The sequence below is a fragment of the Lissotriton vulgaris genome, chromosome 6 (genome assembly GCF_964263255.1).
Source record: "Lissotriton vulgaris chromosome 6, aLisVul1.2, whole genome shotgun sequence".
In the NCBI taxonomy this organism is placed as follows: Eukaryota; Metazoa; Chordata; class Amphibia; order Caudata; family Salamandridae; genus Lissotriton; species Lissotriton vulgaris.
This window is the reverse complement of record NC_141694.1, coordinates 271,074,139-271,094,372: the sequence shown is the minus strand read 5'-3', so window position 1 is coordinate 271,094,372 and position 20,234 is coordinate 271,074,139. Positions and strand designations below refer to the sequence as shown.

The 20,234-nt window shown below is 42.3% G+C and overlaps 1 protein-coding gene across 2 annotated transcripts in view; it reads left to right on the top strand.

The window, feature by feature from the left end:
* The window catches only part of GEN1 (GEN1 structure-specific endonuclease), a 246,755-nt gene that overhangs the window by 205,254 nt on the left and 21,267 nt on the right, over positions 1-20,234 (top strand). The gene's annotated exons all lie outside the window — the stretch shown is intronic.

Here is a 20,234-nt window from a genome sequence, read left to right as displayed (position 1 = left end):
TGTTAAATAACGACCATGGCAATTTCCTTTAAAATGTTTAAGCATCACTCCTCTTTAACCGTTCTCAATGTGTCTTCATTTCCATGTGCTTGTCTGTTTCCAAGTTACACACCATTATTTTACCCCATCAGAAATCTGCTAAAGCTCCTTCACACTGTCACCAAGATCACCTGTAGGATGCCTAAGAAATGTTTACAAACATCATCTAATTTAAGATCAGAAGTACATACCTAATGCAGTCTGCAAATCCACAAAACAAGCTTCGGGAACTGAAGCTTGGCTGTAAGAAACTCGAACGAGTGTGGAGACAAGCCTATTCTCCTGCGGCCAAGAGCGACCTACGATCCGCACAAAAAGAATACTACGCGGCGATTAGGGCTGCCAAGAGCAGCTACTTCGCAGGCAGAATTGAAAAGGCAAACAACAATAATCAGGAAATCTTCTCCATTGTTCATAGCTTTTTATCTCCTTGCGCATCGCAGCATATGCTGCCTTCATCCACACATTGGTGCGAAAGGCTCTCTTCTTTCTTCGCAAATAAAATTGTTAAAATCCAAGAGGAATTACGAGCTACCTGTGACAGCTTTAAGCCCGCACCAGCCCTACCACCTCTCCTCATGCCCAAGCCAGTTGAGAAGTTTGATGTTTTCTCTTCTCCTACTGAGTCGGATATTCTGGCTGTACTGAAGGCTCTAAAATCAGGGTCTCCTTCGGACCCCTGTCCTGCTAGGGCCCTCGGCGGGGTGGCTGAGGTTGTGAGCCACGAGGTCACTCAGATTGTTAACTTCTCTTTTTCTTCAGCCAATGTCCCGTCCTGCTGGAAGCAAGCCAAACTCCTTCCTCTCTTAAAAAAGACTGTCCCTTCCAACTTCCGGCCTATCTCACTACTGCCTACTCTGGCTAAAGTATGTGAGAAAATTGCTTTCCGTCAGTTAGACCATTGAGTCATCTCAGGCGCTGCATCCGGCCCAGTCAGGGCATAGCACCGAAACTGCCCTGGTTGAGATGTCTGAGGCGATTCTAGAGTGCCTAGATGGAGGTGGCAGAGCGGTTCTGATTCTACTAGGCCTCTCTGCCGCCTTCGACACGGTGCCCCACAGCCTACTTCTCACCAGACTGGCGGCAGTTGTCATCTCTGGATTGGCACTTGATTGGGTAACATCCTTTTTGGACAATAGGAGTCAACAAGTCTGGATGCCTCCCTACGCTTCTATGCCCAAGAACCTCACTACCGGTGTTCCACAGGGGTCTTCTCTTAGCCCCCTGCTTTTTAATGTGTATCTGACGCCTTTGATTTACCTGGCAGAACAGTTGGGGGCAAAAATAATGTCCTACGCCGATGATACCCATCTTTTGTTCACTTGGCCTAAGGACAATTTGGATACATCAGCAGTCAGATTGTGCCTCTCATCTGTCTTTCGCTGGCTAGCACTTGCCCAGCTCAAGTGCAATGAAGACAAGTCCGAGGTTCTTCTCTTCGGATCCTTTCCTGATAATGTTGGTGTTCTCTTATGGCCACCTGACCTTCCTCGCCCCAATTCTATGGGGGGCCCAGCTAAGAACTTGGGGGTTTGGTTTGGAAGCAATCTGAAATTTGAGGACCACATTAGGAAACTCACCGGCACATGCTTTGGCACTCTCAAAACCCTACGTAGGTTTTTTCCACTCCTTCCGCGAAAGGCCAAAGAGACTGTGTCACGTGCCTTAATCCTCTCCAGGCTTGACTATGCGAATGCTCTGTTTAGTGGTCTACCTGATTCAACGGCTGCAGGTGATCCAAAATGCGGCTATCCGCCTTCTGTTCACTCTGCCTGGGAGGGTTAGCGTCCGCTCCCATCTTCGCAGTCTCCACTGGCTCCCGGTGGCTCACCGGATTCTGTTTAAATCACTGGTCCTCTCCTTCCGAGCTACCCATCAACTCGGTCCGATGTATCTGTGGAAACGGTTTACCTTCTATGTTCCGAATCGATGCCTCCGATCGACCAATCAATCTCTGATGGTGGTGCCTAGATTCAGGTACTCTAGACTGGGTGGCCAGTCCATTTCTGTCAGGGCCGCCAGGGCCTGGAATGCGCTTCCTATGTGTCTCAGGGCTGCCCAGTCCATTTCTGTTTTTAAAAAGGATCTGAAAACCTATCTGTTCAACAAGCCCATTTAACTGCCCCCTTTCCTTTCTCTCCTGAGGCCCTACTCTGCTTGCCACTTCCCCCTCCGCGCCAGGATACTAGCTTAGTAACAGAGCGCGTTATAAAATCATTTATAACATATGTTGGGTACCCTCCTGAAGCACACATGACGGAACTTATTGGTCAAAATAGACCATGGTATTAGTCATAAACAGACTACATACCTTTGTTTTCTTGTCTTATCTGTTAAGACTAATTCTGGCCTAGTAAATTGGGTGAACCTCAACAAATTGTATGAACACAATTGATAATCTGGCAAACTGAAGCTCATACCCCAAATATTTTTCTAAAATGAGAATTAAAAATGGCTAAACATGGTAGTAAAACAGATTTAATTTAGAAACTACATTTATTCTTTTTTGAGCGATTTTCCTGAATTATTTTGCTGGAAAGAATAGGATCTTGCAATTGTACAAAGCGGATTTCCTGCCAAGTTAGTGAAAATTAAAAGAAAGCTGCCTCCCCATCAACATTAAATGGAACTCATAACAAAATGCAATTTTTCTGGGAACACCCAAATAATACCTGTAAAATTCACTTTCCAATTTATCCAGAAATTATAACAATTCAATAATCTGGTGAACTACTCTAAACAATTTAGGAGACTGCCTGTATAACTATTCTGATGATAATCAGCATGTAAACTATTGCATCCTGCCAACTATGAAATGGGATTACCTGGGAGTTTGCCATTAATAATATAATACAATATTATTCTTGGGTGTGTGCGCAGCTTCTTTTTAAACACATTATTGTCTAATATTATTGTCTAATGCCATCCTTCCCTTCACACTTGGCACTGTCCAAAGCTGGATGTCCTCTGTTTATCTACAACATGAACCTCGATAGCTTGATTCATCCTCACTTCTCTTGGTTTCTAAATCAAGAGCTACGTCTACTTCAAAGACTGTGTAAAAAATTAAATCCCAGACAAAGTTGAATCCACTCAGGATCTTCTGCAAAGTTAAGCCATCTCTCCCATCTACCAACTTTGTTTTCCAATCCAGGCCTTCATCCCACACCACATCAAAGTCAATGCTGTTCTCACCAGCCTGTCTGACATCATCACATGCACAAGAAACACCTCCTGTCTGTTCATTGGTGCCTTGACATTTGCCCACATCTGCACCCTGAAACAACTTTGTATGATGTACGGTATTGTATCATAATAAAACCAGCAACCTTTCCAGATAAGCTCAACATTTCCACTCTCTCTACCCAATATGCTTCACTGTTCTTACTGGACTGGAGATTACAAGGCCTCGAAGGAATGAGCAAGGAAATCTGCCTTCTTCATGTACTCATCGACACTCTGGAACAAACGTTTGTTACATCTCCGACTCTTATCACTGGGCAACATTCCATGAAGGCTCTGACAACACAGCTTTTTCTTTGTTTCTTTAGTCATGGTGCTATGAAAATCTTCTTCTACATGGAACATACCACTGGTGTACCTTTTAGCCAAATGAACACACACAATAACAAAGGGTAAAAATAAAACATTTTGCTATGCAGCATATCATGTTGTGCTGTGCACAGCACAAATGGACATTTTCTGTTTGTATTATATGTTCCATGAGATCACTGTTAACCAAGGAGAATCTTTCCACGCTTTACACACTGCCCGGAAGTGGACGTCCGACTAGATGCCCTGACGGTTACATAGGGCCTGAAAGCACAGGGGAAGCATTTAAGTTGCCATTGTTGTAGTTCTTTAATGTGAAGTTTTTATGTTCAGAGCACCTTGGTATGGTATTACTGTTAAAAGAAACTTAACATTACTTGCTCTAATGCCAGCTTTGTTCAGTGAATCAATTATCAAAGTCAAAAAAGTTTACCTCTAACAACAAATAATGGTAAGCAATTTCAGTACACACATATAGCTCAAACCCTCTGATCCTATAAAAACATAGAGCATGTTCAGTCTGAAGTTAAATTCTACTGTTTGTAGGCCACAAAGCATGTTCATACTTTGGCAATTAATGATCATAATTTTTATTAGGTATTCCTATCAGTCCAAACGTTTTTCGTCTTACAATTCGACACGGTCAAAATCGTTTCCAGTGATTGCATGACTGTTGTAGCTGACACCCTTTTTAACAGTGTGTTTATAGGATTTCATTTTTGATGTCTTTATATCTCTTAGTGGCTATTCCAATTTTTCAGTGGGGTCTCACAGTTGCCCCTTTGACCTCATTAGACACTTTAGTAGAGATATCCCTGGAACAGCCTCTTCCTCTTTAATCACAAGAAACTGCCCAGAATTCCGTACATCTGGTGTCATGCCTTACTTTTGATCCTAGCCTTTGAGGAGGTTGGTGCACCTTACTCTGGATGAAGAGCGTGGTATCTTTTAACCTCCTTAAACATGTAAAGGCAGCAACAGACTTAATCTATTGCCTCGTAAAGCCATCTTGATTGCATACATTTTTTAGAATGCCAAGATTAATCCAAGGTATTACTTTTGTGGCTTTATAGTTGATAAACAGTGGTTCTAAATACATGTTCGAGGCATATGAGCTGCAGATTGTACACTATGCATAGATCGCCATCTGGTGTTGGGCTCAGATGCTTGCACTTTGTTGTTGTCTTGTAAGAGTCTTTTGTAGTCACAAGATAGCTGTCTCCTCCCTTGGACGATAGTGCGCATGGGCATCGACTCCATCTCCAGATTGTTTTTTTCCGCCATCGGGTCCGGATGTAACTTTTGCGTTCCGGTGCCGTATCGCCAAACCTTTTCAATGCCAAAAACTATCAACAACTCGACGGTATTGTTTAGATCGCGTGATTTTCTACGCGCATCTCAACTACTCGATTCTGGCCGTCAATGCGGGCCGCTGGGCCTATCGACGCCGTTCGGGCCTACAGCTCATGGAAAGGATTCCATTAAAAAAATGCCTCCAGTGTGGAGAGAAATTCCCACACAGTCACCACCACAAGATCTGTAACCTGTGTCTTTCACCCGAGCACAACGAGAACAATTGCCAGGCCTGCGCCCTTTTTCTATCCAAGAAAACCATCTGTGATCATCAGGCCTGACGACACATCATGGTGCAGCGAGCAGCTACGACACAAGTAGACATCTTCGACGAAGGCCCCGATGTCCCAGAGGAGGATTCGGAAGACCTTGAATTCGTGTCTGAAGCAGACGACTCCAGCTCAGACAACCCCATCACTCCTGGTCAACGAGTGAGTACAACTGCCCCTACCCCATCTCCACCTGAAAAAAAGAAGGCCCTGGTCAAGACTTCGCCCGCTGGCCCCAGTCGCGACCGAAAACAACCTTCAGAAGCCCCGCCCTCGGGCCCGGCTCCGAAGATGAAGGACAAGCCTTCCAGTAGCTCAGGACCGAGCAAACCGCATATCAGTGTCCCGCAGGTGCCTTCGGCACTGAAGACGGGAGAGCAATCTACTCCCAAAAAGGAGTCGGTACCGACCACCTCCACGCCGAAACACTTGGATCCAAAACTAAATCTTAGTAACTAATGCTAGGAAGCGTGCCAACTCTCAAACCTCCGGTGATGCACCACCTCCGGATAAGGAATCTAAGTTGTTAGATGCCTCTGGCAAGAGAGTTGCTGCCCAAGCAGCTAATCACTGGTGCATAGCCAACACCCAAGCATTACTTGCTCGGTATGATAGGGCTCACTATGACCGACTAGAAACCCTATTACAACATTTACCTGATCAATACAAAACACGGGCAAATGGCTTAATCCAAGAGGGCAAATTAATAACCAACGCATCAATCAAGGGTGCCCTTGATGCAGCAGACACAGTCTCTAGGTCCATTAACACTAGTGTGCTACTCAGACGACATGCCTGGTTACGCATTTCAGGCTTTAAACAGGAGGTACAAACAACTATCCTCAACCAGCCGTTCAATCAGGAACAACTTTTTGGACCGGCTGTAGACACCACTCTGGAAAAGATGAAAAAGGACACCGACTGCTAAATCCATGGGAGCATTACAGTCTCCATCCACGCATGGCTCCTTTCGTCGTTCCTTTTATAGAGGAGCATCTAAAAACATTTCAACAAACGCTGCCTCCTCTTCCTACAAAAACACCACACAAACATCCCCCAACAGAGGGTATTTTAGAGGCGGATATAGGGGACATAACAACAAAGGGAGAGGCAGAGGCAACGACAACACTCGCGCCTCCCCCACTAATAAACAGTGACTTCCCTCCACTCCCCCCCAGACCATTCCACTCCGGTCAGGGGAAGACTCTCACAGTTCCTACCTGTCTGGAATTCCATCACAACAGACAAGTGGGTAAGACAAATTATCCAGTATGGTTACTGCCTGGAACTTACAACAACCCCGCCTACCATACCACCCAAACAGCGACCAATGTCCACGGAACACCTCACGCTCTTAAAACAAGAGGTTCTCTCACTGCTTTAAAAGCATGCAATAGAACCAGTTCCCTTACAGCATCAAGGAACAGGGGTTTATTCACTGTATTTCCTAATACCCAAAAAGGACAGTACTTTAAGGCCAATACTCTACCTCAGACCCCTCAATCTCTATACACAATCAGATCATTTTCATATGATCACTCTCCAACAGGTCCTCCCACTCCTGCAACAAGGCAACTTCCTTGCCACACTAGATCTCAAGGACGCCTACTTCCACATACCCATACACCCTGCTCACAGGAAGTATCTAAGGTTCATAGTGGACGGACAATACTATCAGTTCAAAGTCCTCCATTCGGGGTGACCACTGCACCCAAAGTGTTCACAAAGTGCCTTGCGGTGGTAGAAGCACACGTAAGAAGACAACAAATCCATGTCTTTCCATCACTTGACGACTGGCTAATAAAAGCCAAGTCACTCACCCAGTGTGTTCATTACACTCCTCAAACCATCCAGCTGCTACAGAACTTGGGATTCACATTAAACTACTCCAAGTCAAACCTTCAGCCCTCCCACATACATCAGTATCTAGGGGCCACAGTAGACACCTCCAGAGCTCTAGCATATCCCAATCCAGCCTGGATTGCCAGTATGCAAACACTAATCAGCAGATTTCAACCACATCATTCCCTCCCAGCAAGGGTATTCATGCAGCTCAAAGGTATGATGGCCACTTGCATCTTTATCGTACCTCATGCAAGACTTCAGATGCTCCCCTTACAGGAATACCTAGCACGTCAGTGGAACCAAGCTCAAGGACAACTTACAGATTTTGTGTTGGTGAATAGCCATACACATTGCTCTCTGCAGTGGTGGAACACACACAACCTGTCCAAAGGCTGGTCATTCCTAGAGCCGGTTCCACAAATAGTGCTAACAACAGACGCTTCACTCACCGGCTGGGGAGCCCATCTCCTAAACCAGACAATTCAAGGCAAATGGGCCACTCAGCAGAAAGTGCTCCACATCAATCACCTAGAATTACTAGCAGTATTTCTAGCATTAAAGTAATTCCAAGTACATCTACAGCACAAGACTGTCCTAGTCCGGAAGCCATGTATTACATTCAAAAACAAGGAGGCACAAATTCTTTTCAGCTGTCCGAGCTCTCACAAAACATTTGGGGATGGGCTATTCCACAAAACATATACCTTCTGGCAGAACATCTTCCAGGCGTTCACAATCAGATTGCGGATCTGCTAAGTCGACAGACACAGCAGATACACAAATGGGAACTTCATCCCCAAGTCCTTCAACCATTTTTCCAAAGGTTGGGTCAACCAGACATAGATCAGTTCGCCACACACGCAAATGCAAAATGCCCAACCTTCGCCGCCAGGTTTCCACACCTTTTATCCAAAGGCAATGCGATATGGATGAACTGGTCAGGCAGATTTGCGTACGCTTTTCCTCCACTTCCACTGATTCTCCTAGTAATACGGAAGCTCAAAAAACAGTCTTTCACAATGATCTTGGTGGCTCCCACATGGGCACACCAACCATGGTTCACAACACTGTTGGAACTCTCAATAGTTCCACATCAAAAACTATGCCTCTCCCCAACATTACTAACGCAGAACTATGGAGAGATAAGACACCCAGATCCAGGTCAACTGAATCTAGCAATCTGGCTCCTGATGTCCTAGATTTTTTGGTTATCTTAACATTCCGCCAGACTGTATGAACATCATTAAGGAAACCAGACAACCTACTACTAGAGCTTGCTATGCAGCAAAATGGAAAAGATTTGTCATCCGCTGGATGCTTCAATCTAGGACATCATTTGCTATTTAGTACACTTACAAAGATGTAATCTAGCATATTCATCCATACAATTACATCTAGAAGCACTTGCTGCTTATTTACAAAACAGACAACACTTGTCACTATTTAGAGTACCTGCAATTAAAGCCTTTATGGAGGCCCTTAAAAGAATAATTCCTCCCAGACTGCCACCCTCTCCGGTGTGGAATTTAAACATTGTTCTTATAAGACTCATGGGTCCCCCATTTGAACCTCTACATAAATGTGAACTTCAATTCCTAACATGGAAAGTAGATTTCCTTGTCGCAATTACCTCTCTCAGAAGGGTAAGTGAGATCCAGGCTTTAACCATACAAGAAACATTCTTACAAATACATAGTAACAAAGTGGTTCTCGGAACAAATCCAAAATTCCTTCCCAAAGTAATCTCTGCTTTTCCTCTTAACCAATCAGTTGATTTACCGGTGTTTTTCCAAAACTCAGACTCTGTGGCAGCAAGAGCTCTTCACACACCTGATGTCAAAAAAACCCTACTTTAGTACATTGACAGGACTAAGCCCTTTCGAAAGACAAAACACTGTTTGTAGCCTTCTCCCCACCTCATAAGGGTAACCCCATCTCCAAAGATGGGATCGCTAGGTGGATAGTAAGATTTGTTTAAATATGCTACCAAAAGGCTAAACGCACATTAACAATTCTCCCTAGGGCGCATTGAACATGCAAACTAGGGGCTTCCATGGCATTCTTAGGAAACATTCCCTTAGATGACATATGTAGAGCAGCAACATGGTCTACGACACACACATTCACCAAACACTATTGTGTTGATGTGCAGGCTAAGCAACAAGCAACACTTTTTCAAACTACGGCAACAGATACAGGTGACCACCGCTAGGGGAGACACTGCTGTACAGTCTATGTCTATGCATAGTGTACAATCTGCAGCTCATATGCCTCGAATGGAAAATGCTACTTACCAGTATGCATCTGTTCTTGGCATGTAGAGCTGCAGAGTTGTACACGCCCTCCCGCCTTCCCGGAACCTGTATCTGTTCCAGCATTATCTTAATTAGATACATTCACATGGACATCTCTTATTTCTTACTGACTCCATCATTTCCCATCATGGCAAAAAACAATCTGAGGATGGAGTCGATGCCCATGCGTACGATCGTCCAAGGGAGGAGTCACCTATCTCGTGACTACAAAAGACTCTTCCTGACAACAACAAAGTGCAAGCCTCTGAGGTCAACACCAGATGGCGATCTATGCATAGTGTACAACTCTGCAGCTCTACATGCCAAGAACAGATGCATAGTGGTAAGTAGCATTTTCCTTCTCAACATAAACCTATTCAAAATTTACCTGCCAAAGGAGATGTTATAGAGGACACTTCTGGTATAACTTCTGTCCTCCCTCATGCTGATTGTGATATAGACTTAAGATGGTGTTTGTTTACACAGATTTACATGTTAATTTTAGGAATATAAGTTTTATTTTAGTGTCATTATCAGGACAGTGTGCTTTGTTTGACATGACCAACTTCAATGGCTATTCAGAAAATCAGTGAGTAAACACTTATTTTCACTTTATTGAATGGCCGATTCACACTCTTTCCCCTCCCACTCCTTATAATAGGTATCTCATGTGAATGGACTGCTTTTCTGCTTTTTTTAGTGATCCTGGTAACAACGTTCCTGCTTAAGCAACATTGTTCATAGTGACATTATTGGACGCATGAGGGCAAACGTTTTCCTACACTACAGCAGTATTTGTCCCATCAGGAAGAGCATCATCCTCTAACACACTCATCCAATATAGTTTGTTAGTTGTAGAGTGCCTTGGGACCCCTGGCTGGGTCTCATCCTATTCAACAGTGAGTTCATGGGAAAACCTTGACTCTAGTACGTTTTTGCTTTCCAAGAGATCTGTTTCGATCACCACAACTTCCCAGATCTGTAGATATAAATGGCATAGAAATGTTTTTAGTATAGTCAGGGTGCAACTCAGCAAAAACCAAGATGAAGTCGATTGAATATCTGGTGCTGAAATACCTCCTGACGTCATCACACCTGAAGCCGCATGGCACCACCTGATGGTGCAGGAGAGCTGTTCCTGGAAACGAACATTGTCTGGATCTGGATGGCAACAGAAGACTAGTTATAAGGTAAAGAATCTGCAGGAAAATATATCATCCACCAGAAATATTGTTACCAAAGATGAGTCACTTTTTTATTTGAAGGTGTTCCTCAATGCTCTTTTTCTAGAGTCCCTTATCTACAATATGCTTTTCAGAACATTACAATTCCAAGTCTGTTGAATGATTGTGGTTGCTCCTAGGTAGCTTTACCAGTTTTGCTTCTCTGACCACCTGGAACTGAATGTTAAATCTCTGGCCCATTTACTTTTCATTTGAGATCCCTGTTCCACTTGTGTTGAGGCCCTCACCTCAGTCAATGAGCTTTGCTCCACTGTTCCATAAGTTATGATATATTGTCATCTTGGTCTGGATGACGAAAATATGGTAGTGGTACAGGAATGTCCCTCATATTTGGCCAATGACACCAAGACATTCATCAGGTCTAATTACCATTGTTTCTAGTTTGCATCTCACCACGCAGCTTCTGCTTTTCAAGCAGAGTTGTTAAGGTACTTTTGGCTTGTGATTGGTATTTCGAGAGATTTGGTGAGCAAACCGCATTGCACTTGCACCCTGGTTCTTTCCTAGTCATAACTTGGTTAATACCCTGGCAGAACGAGAGCCTGAACCTGATTCATTAAGCTGTTAATTTAGGTATTTGGATGCCAGTCCCATGCATGTGTCTCTGATGTGGCACTCCCCTCTTCCCTTCATGCATTTGTGGCTTCTTCATCAATTGCATTTTATCCATATAATTGTTCTGGATCGACCTACCACTGATTTGCTAAGGGATTTCCTACCTGGGGGCACGGTCCCAACATCATCTGTGGTATTTTTGCTATCTTTTTACTTCCTGATATTTTTCCTTCTGTTCAGTTGGTAGATTATACCTCAGAGTTCTTGCCTTGAATCATGTGTTTCATGTCACTTACAGTTTACATCAGCAGACCCGCATATCCACGGCACCTTCTGTTTGTATAAAGTCAACTCCTATATGCCTGCACTTTGTGTGTTACCATCAGTATGAGGGATCTGCTTTACTGGTAGGTAGAGTAAGTACTCTTGGAAGAGTTTAGTGTATTTCATCATTTGAAAGAAAATTAAGGAAAATGATTACAGTGTCTTGAACAATGGATTTGGTATGTATCACCCTTTCAACACGTGAAGTACCAAAGCAACCTATTCAGAACCCTCCACCTGGAGCTCCAGGGAAGGTAGACCACAAGGTCAACAAGACTTTTTCTTATGGTACAAGCAACCTATTTCAACTGCCTCCAGTTGTCACAGCCAAGGAATGGAGCATCAGGCACCTAGTAACCAAGGGCCCCTCTAGCAACGAAACTGTCTTCTAAACTTGAGACTGTGTTGCAGCTTTGTGTGAGCCCAGCTACTCTCTTCGATGTGCAGATGTCTCATGTCATAATCGCATCACAGGAGCAAGCCAGTTACCTTGGGGGTGATTATGATGGCGGGCGGCGATCTGATTGCCGGCTGGGCGGAGCTAGGGCACAATATGGTGGCGGTGCCTAGAAGGCACGTCATCATATTAGGATGCATGTTCTCCAAGGACTTTCCATGGCGGCGATGTCGCCATGGAAAGGCTGGCGGGGATGTGCTTTGGGGGTCCGTTGCACATACATAAGGTGGCAGGCACTGCGCGGTGCCTGCCACGTTGTGCCTGGGAATGCACAACATGTTTATTTGGCATTGCGGTGGGTGCTGCTGTAAGCTGCACCCGCCGCAATGTCAAATAATGTCAAATATGCCAGGGTGGCATCGCATCTTAATTAATGGTGCAGGACCACCGCACATCTGGCGGCCGGTCCCAGCACTGCGAGGATGGCGGCTGACTAAAGTCCGCTCGCCATCCAAATGGGCCCCTTTATCTGAGAAGGGTGCCTCGAGGCAATTGCACCGAGTATTCGAGCAAATGTGCCTTCTAGGGTGTTGGTCACCAACAGGTCAAGAATCATAGAGCCTTGTGGTAGGAATTGCAGTAGGCCAGCCTTGCCGAGTGGTTGAGTAAATCACTTGGCACACTGTAACCAAATCACAAGAGAAGCAGTAGGACCAGAGTCCTGGACCCTCCTGAGTTCATCTCTCTGGCCAAGGACTGCAGCAGTCTCAATAGGACGTTTCCTGACCCCTGTAGCACACCACATCCAACATAACATTCTGCTTATCCAGATGTTGAATGATTACAAGTTTGCAGTGTTTTTTCTGGTGCAATGGAAGGGCCATCTGGAGTTTTTATCGCATGCTTGTGCTCTACCTCCTCAGGACTAAATATCTTCTCTAGATTCTCCCTTGACTGCCACTCTCTCAGGGAAAATTGCCTTGATGGTAGAAGGCTCAGACTGTCAGATCGTGTCAACTCCTCCTAGATCCCCCTCAGTCTTAAGTGCAGGTTAATTTTCAATGCTGCCCTTATTTGTCACTTTAGCATCCTCATCTCTGAGTGCAATTCTGTACACTTAAGAAGTAAGCTGACATTACCTATGGCAAGTGCAGATCGCCATACTAGTGCACCATTAGGTACAGCTTCTAAGACTTAAGTGCCCTAACCTCAATTGACACCGCTAATCCAGCTGCCAGCGCTAGATCAGATATGGTTCACTGGCAGAATACCTGCACCTAAAATATCCACCTACCACAATATCGAGTTATAAATATCGATGTCAAAAATATAAACATCCTATATTTATAATGGTAAGTACAAAAATATCAGGGTGAAAATATTAAGAATAAAATATTGATGTAAAGAATATAGTTGTACAATATATATATATATATATATATATATATATATATATATATATATATATATATGTAGTTATAGTTAGGATTTTTTTAAATGCAAAATCTCAAAATTCTATTTAGAATAACTTTGGCTCCGGTTGACGAATCTGCCTGAAAATTTCCTCAAAATGGCCTTGTCGAGCTCCGGTCCTTCCCTGAAAGTTTGGGGGGGATTCGTCAAGCGGGGTCCGAGATAAAAGGGGGGGTCCATATGGCGGTCGAACTCACTTTTAGCCCGAACGGCTGAATGGATTTCCACCAAACTTGGCAAAATTGTAGGGACTGGTAGCCCGATGGGCCTTTGCTATGTCTCAAGATATGTGCTCCAGTGGATTTTGAGAAATTTAGGTTAAAAAAAATATATATATCTATGGCAGCGCCCCGGTACGCGCACCGGTGCGCGTACCGGGCGCGCTACGCGACCTGCATGCGGAAAGCTGATTGGCTCTCGGGTGTCTGTAAACATTCCAAACAGTCCGGAACGGCCGCCATCTTGTGTCTCGGTAAGATCGAGACACAAGAGGTGGCTAAAACAAAGGGGGAATTGACCATAATGGGGCAGAGTAGAACCCCCTTGACCCCCTAGGTTTGATGTGGGGGCCATAAAAGGGCCCCGCGGGGCAAAAAAAAATAAGAATTTTTTTTATTTTCGCGGGGGTGGGGGGCGCCCGGTACGCGCACGGGTGCGTGTAACGGGGAGCGTATCATGGGTAAAAAGAATGACAGTTTTAAAAAAAGTAGCTGTTTTAAAAAAAAATCTTTTTGTTGTTTTTTTTTTATATATATATATATATACATACACATACATATATAAATGCATATGCATATATATGTGTATATGTGTGAGTGTAGAGAGCTAGAGGTGTAGAGGTAGATAGGTAGAGGTAGAGAGGTAGCGGAAGGGAGGTAGAGACTAGTAGAGAGAGAAGTAGAGAGAGGTAGAGAGTAGAGAGTGAGTAATAGAGAGTAGAGAGTGAGTAGTAGAGAGTAGTAGAGAGTGAGTAGTAGAGAGTAGTAGAGAGAGTAGCAGGGAGTGAGTAGTAGAGTGAATAGTAGAGTGAATAGTAGAGTGAGTAGTAGAGAGTAGTAGAGAGTGAGTAGTAGTGAGTGAGTAGTAGAGAGTAGTAGAGAGTAAGTAGTAGAGTGAGTAGTAGAGAGCAGTAGAGAGTGAGTAGTAGAGAGTGAGTAGTAGAGACTAGTAGAGAGAGAGTAATTGAGTGAGTAGTAGAGACTAGTAAAGAGAGAGTAGTAGAGAGAGTAGTAGAGAGTTAGTAGTAGAGAGTAGTAGAGAGTGAGAAGTAGAGAGAGTAGTAGTGAGTAGTAGAGAGAGAGTAGTAGAGAGTGAGTAGTAGAGAGTAGTAGATAGTGAGTAGTAGGGAGTAGTGAGTAGGGAGTGTGTAGTAGAGAGTGAGAAGTAAAGAGTGAGTAGTAGAGAGTAGTAAAGAGTGAGTAGTAGAGAGAGAGTAGTAGATAGTGAGTAGTAGATAGTGAGTAGTAGGGAGTGAGTAGTAGAGAGAGAGTAGTAGAGAGTAGTAGAGTAGTAGAGAATGAGTAGTAGAGAGTGAGTATTTGAGAGTAGTGGAGTAGGAGAGAGTAGTGAAGAATATTCCAAAGTTTGGCACAGCACCACTTGCACAATGAGTCCAATCAAATCATATCACTTAGAGTCCTTATTAAAGCGCTGAATCTTGGTGTATATTCAAATGCTTTTATTTTCCTTAAGTTTATGTACCACAGCCAGCCGAAACGTTTCGTTCTGTACAACAGAACTTCTTCAGGGCGTTCTTATTTCCTTCAAGTTATGTCGGTATCCTGTTGTCATATAACTAGATATTTCTTCCAAATGTTAGACGAGACGTAAGTACATTCTTATTCAAAGTGACTAGGTATCAATTTTACCCACACAATTCGGGCAGACGAGTAATTTATAGCATCCTCAAAGTCAGTCTTTAAAAAATTCCAAAGTATAGGACATGATAATCCAAATCCAAATGTTTCTCAAGAAAAGTCATTTTCTATCGTTCGGAATATCGGTGTTTGGGCAGATATGACCCAGGGACCCCCAGTATGCAAGGGGAATTAGTCCCCCCTCTGCAAACGCGCCAGTGGCCTGCATTGCAGAGAGGTGTAAAAAGGGTGTGGCCTCATTACACCTCTCTGCAATGCAGCCCCCTGGCGCATACTGGAGGCTCCTGGTGGGCTAGTTGGCCCCAGGGACCCCCAGTATGCAAGGGGAATTAGTTCCCCCTCTGCAAACGCGGCAGAGGGCTGCGTTGCAGAGAGGTGTAACAAGGGGCATAGCCTAATTACACCTCAGCATACAGCCCCCTGGCGCATACTGGAGGTTCCAGGTGGGCTAGTTGGCCCCCAGGGGCCCCCAGTATGCAAGGGGAATTAGTTCCCCCTCTTCAAACATGCACGGGGGCTGCGTTGCAGAAGGTGTAAAAAGGGTCGTGGCTTCATTACACCTCTCTGCAATGCAGTCCCCTGGTGCATACTGGAGATTCCTAGTGGGCTTTCAGGTCTTATATAGTTAGGAATTAGCATTAAAAAAAACTTTGAAATTCACTGAAAAAAACATAGATTTCACACCAGTTATAGTTAGGAATTAGCATTTAAAAAACCTATGAAATTCACAGAAAAAAACATAGGTTTCACACCAGTTATAGTTAAGAATTAGCATTTAAAAAACCTATTAAATTCACTGAAAAAACCATAAGTTTCACACCAGTTATATTTAGCTGGAAATTTTACTGACATAAAACCATTGAAATTCCACGTTATAGTTAGTTGGACTCACTATAACTTGCGCGTGTAATGCACTGCTGATGACGTCACATATTACATCACTCATGACATGGTCAGTGACATCACTCATGACATAACTGATGACACCATCCTTGTGACAGAGTGACAGACCTCCTTTCACTGTAACCCTTGAAACACATATTCAAAAATAGAAACTAAAATTTTCAAAAAAAAGGAGATACCCATACCAGTTACAACAACCAATTCAGTAATTCCACCATTTATATACACATAGACTAATTAACCAACAGTTCTATATAGTCACTCATACATATACTCACTCATCATATATAGTGATACACCTATACATCCTGTAACACATCGACAGTCTTCCAAAAGTTGCTCACACACATACTCACACATGCAAATAAACTATTGATCATCCATTTATTTGCATATACAGCTATACACACACTTCCACCTCCTTCTAAGGAAACTTACACATACTCTCTTAAACAATCACTTATCGAAACACATACTTATTTAAACAGGAACTCTTACAATCTCTCACTCTCACAAATACTCACTTATATACATCAATACTCACATATACTAGATTAAAACATATGTAGTTACTGATAAAGACACTAGTGAGACAGTCATTCACTCTCTAACACACACATATACACACTCATCCATCCATACAGTCCTGCACATATGCCGTCTTCCAAACACATACAAACAGTGAGACAGTCATTGATGCATCTATGTACTAAGTAATACCCCCACCAAACCATAGACACTCATACTGATACTTAAAAAAAATCTAATAACCCATACACACACAGATGTAGCTACTCACCAACCCATGCAGCCACTTATACACAAAGTGAAACACTGATACAAACATTTAAATATTTAAACAATATTCGCTAATATATGTATTCACTAAAATACACTTAATAAGCCAGTTAACCAATCAATTTTTTTTAAAAAAAACATCCATTAAGACACTTATTTAAACATTTATTCTTCCATTGACCTTTACATATACAGATATAAAGCATATTTATTTTTCAGAAAGGCACACATTCATTGGATGGTGTCATGAGTGATGTCACTGACCATGTCCTGAGAGATGTAATATGTGACGTCATGAGTAGTGCATTACACGCGCAAGTTATAGTGAGTCCAACTAACTATAACGTGGAATTTCAATGGTTTAATGTCAGTAAAATTTCCAGCTAAATATAACTGGTGTGAAACCTATGGTTTTTTCAGTGAATTTAATAGGTTTTTTAAATGCTAATTCCTAACTATAACTGGTGTGAAACCTATGGTTTTTTCAGTGAATATATATATATATAATATTAAATAATAACATTTTAAAAGAATACACTAGATTTAATATACATTTTAACAAATACAACGAATAAACTTCATTTAAAAAACCTGAACACATATATAAAAATGTATGTATATATTTACTTTCAGACTATATATATATATATATATATATTTTTTTTCACCAAAATAGAAAAGAATGTCTGCACACAGCCCGGAAAAACACTATGATCCAATAGAAACAAAAATAGACTTGTACAAGTATACAAGAAAACTTAAACTGGCTAAGTTTTTCAAAAAGAAAAACAACCAAACAGACAATGAACCAATGCCTAAAGACAATGTCGAAAAAGTAATTGGCATTAATATTGCTGAGATCCCTGCTATGAGAACTGCTTTTGAATTAGCAAATGAAACAGAGGAATCAACACTTTCAGATAGCCAATTACTATCCAATATGGGACAGATCACTAACAAACATCTGAAAACCAACTTTAAGAAACAAACTAGATTCTGCCCCATGTTACATCCTGGTAATAAATTTGATGTTTTCTTTGATCTAGTAAATGCTGAATTAGAAAAAATGCAAAAGACCAAACATAAAGGGAAAATTGAGAACATGTCTATATTGGAAAGAAAAGCCTTGTGCTCTTTAATGGAAAATGAATCACTAGAAATCAAACCAGCCGACAAGGGTGGAAATATAGTCCTCATGGAAGAATCGGACTATATACAAGAAGCTATGCGTCAACTTAATGAAACCAAGAACTATGAAAAATTAAGAAAGAATCCGATCAATGATTTGATCATCGAACTAAATACTAAGTTGACAAAATGGGAAAATCAGGGATTACTAACCAACCAAGAAGTACCATTTTTGATGAAGGAAGATCCTGTTATGCCCACTATGTACTTTCTGCCGAAAGTGCATAAAACGTTAAGAAAACCACCGGGCAGACCCATCATAGCAAGTTGTGGCTCATTGTACGAGAATCTTTCCATTTACGTGGATTCATTTCTGGCACCCTTTGTCCCCACCTTAACATCGTATCTTAAAGATACGGGAGATTTCCTACGTAATCTAATGAACATTGTTTGGGCAGATGGATACAAACTGGCTACCATCGATGTAGTCTCCCTTTATACGTCCATCACTCATGAAATGGGATTGACTGCATTGGATTATTTCCTAAAACAGAAACCACTGGAAGAACATCAACACTGGCAAATGATTAAAGATATGACGGAACTATGTCTCAATAACAATGTCTTTCTCTTCAATAAAATATACTACGCCCAACGATGTGGAACTGCAATGGGCGTGGCCTTTTCACCGAGCTACGCTAATTTGGCAATGGGCTTCTGGGAAAGAACCATAGCCTGGGATGAAGAGAATGACTACTACACATCAAAGGTAGTCATTTGGCTCCGTTTTATCGACGACCTGTTCCTTATTTGGAACGGTACTGACCGTGAATTCTCCGAATATTTGAACATACTTAACAACAACGACCTGGGATTGAGATTTACATCAGTCATCAGTGAAAATGAAGTTGTGTTTCTAGACACCAAGGTATACATTGATAATGATCAATTGGAGACTGCTGTCCACAGAAAGAATACGGCAACAAACAGTATTTTACATGGTAACAGTTTTCATCCTAAAACTCTGAAAAAAAGTATACCCTACGGAGAATTCATCCGGATGAAAAGAAATTGCTCAAATCCAGAAGAAATGAATCAAAAATACAAGGAAACAACGAAAAGATTCCTGAAACGAGGATATAATTATAACGATGTCAAAAAAGGAGAACTAAAAGCCAGAAAACTAACAAGAACGCAAACTTTGATCGATAAAAAACAAACTGAATCAGTAACCAAACCAGAACCGATCAGAATGATCATTACTTACAGTAAGGAGAGTCAAAACATAAGAAAGATCCTCAATAAATATTGGAACATTATCAAAAAAGATCCAGACATTGGTGACCAAATGAGCGAACATCCTTTGGTCACATTCAGAAAACCCCCCTCATTGCAAGACAAACTGGTTAACAGTCATTTCAAAGAGAATAAAAAGAAAAAAGATTGGTTAACCTCCAGACAAAAAGGCTTCACCAAATGCTTTAACTGTAAAGCTTGTACAGTAGGACTCTCAAGGAAATCGTTAAAAGATCCACAAGGCAAGATCTTTAACATAGAGGAGACTATAACGTGTAAAACTACTCATGTTGTCTATATCCTAACATGTGCATGTGGAAAGAACTATATTGGAATGACTACTTGTCCACTACACAAAAGAATTTTGGAGCACATTCGAGCGATCCAAAATGGAGACGTCTTACGCCATTGCTAAACATATGTCACTACATACTGGAAAAAGCTGGAAGGACATACGCTATAGTGGCATAGCAACAATACTCCCGAATGAAAGAGGGGGTAACCGGAAACTACAATTGAGGAGACTGGAGTCGCGTTTAATTATACGCTTCCAAACTAAGACTCCGAGAGGATTGAACATGGATGATGAGATGCATGTGCATCTCTAATGACTCTGCGAAACTTGGGAAATCTAACAAACATTATTTACTCTGACTTCATTAAAATATGTAGAATATCACAAAATTCACTGTGGGCACTGAGCCCTACATAAGAAATATTTGAGGACTGGACTCTCCATGAAGGGTTAAGTAAGGCACTAAGCCAATACATGAAGAACCACATGCATAGATACTACAATCCATAATATATTGGTAGTTGGTGCTCTATGCGTCGGTATAACTAATACATTAGTTATATGGAAGCAATCCATGCACTAAAACCGACAT